Raw genomic sequence first — 720 nt, forward strand, 5'->3', positions numbered from 1 at the left:
TCGCTAAGGGTTGGACACGACTGAGTGACTTCACTCTCATTTTTCACTTCCATGCTTTGGAGAAGGAAATGGCAACCCACTCCAGTGTTCTTGCCTGGAGAATCCCAGGGACGGGGGAGCGTGGCAGGCTGCTGTCTATGGGGTTGCACAGAGTTGGACATGACTGAAGCGACTTAGCAGCGGCAGCAGCTCCCACTAGACTTCATTTACAAGAGCAATTCTTTGTCACTTTTGGATACCCGGATAGTAGCAGAGAGCCTGGAATATTGCGAACATTTAATATTTGCTGGATGAAAGGAAGGAAAGTAGGAAGAACAATTACTATCCTTTCAATAAGTTTTCTTTTTCTAGAGACTCCATTCTCTTGGGTAAACTCTCCATGAGATTCTCCAGGCAAGAATACTGGAGTGGGTTGCCATTTCCTTCTCCAGGGGAGCTTCCCAACCCAGGGATTGAACCTGGGTCTCCTGCATTGCAGGCAGATGCTTTAACCTCTGAGCCACCAGGGAAGCCCCTAAATAAAAACTAATTTAATTGAAATGAACTGTCTGCAAAGACTTATCCTATTTATTTCTGTGGGATATAGCAAAGAAGAAAACCCTGTGAAGGCAGGGATCATGTTATCTTATTCATTTTTTATATCGCTCAGTTCAGTTCAGTCGCTCAGTCATGTCCAGCTCTTGGCAACTCCCTGGACTGCAGCACACCAGGCTTCCCTGT

At 46.0% G+C, this 720-nt stretch overlaps 1 non-coding gene across 1 annotated transcript; it reads right to left on the bottom strand.

Moving 5' to 3' along the window:
• Positions 1-437: 437 nt before the first annotated feature.
• On the bottom strand, positions 438-509 carry TRNAC-GCA (transfer RNA cysteine (anticodon GCA)). The gene has a single exon. It is a non-coding gene; the product is annotated as a tRNA-Cys (tRNA).
• Positions 510-720: the final 211 nt, after the last annotated feature.

The sequence above is a fragment of the Bos indicus genome, chromosome 15, assembly GCF_029378745.1.
Source record: "Bos indicus isolate NIAB-ARS_2022 breed Sahiwal x Tharparkar chromosome 15, NIAB-ARS_B.indTharparkar_mat_pri_1.0, whole genome shotgun sequence".
NCBI classification, from domain to species: Eukaryota; Metazoa; Chordata; class Mammalia; order Artiodactyla; family Bovidae; genus Bos; species Bos indicus.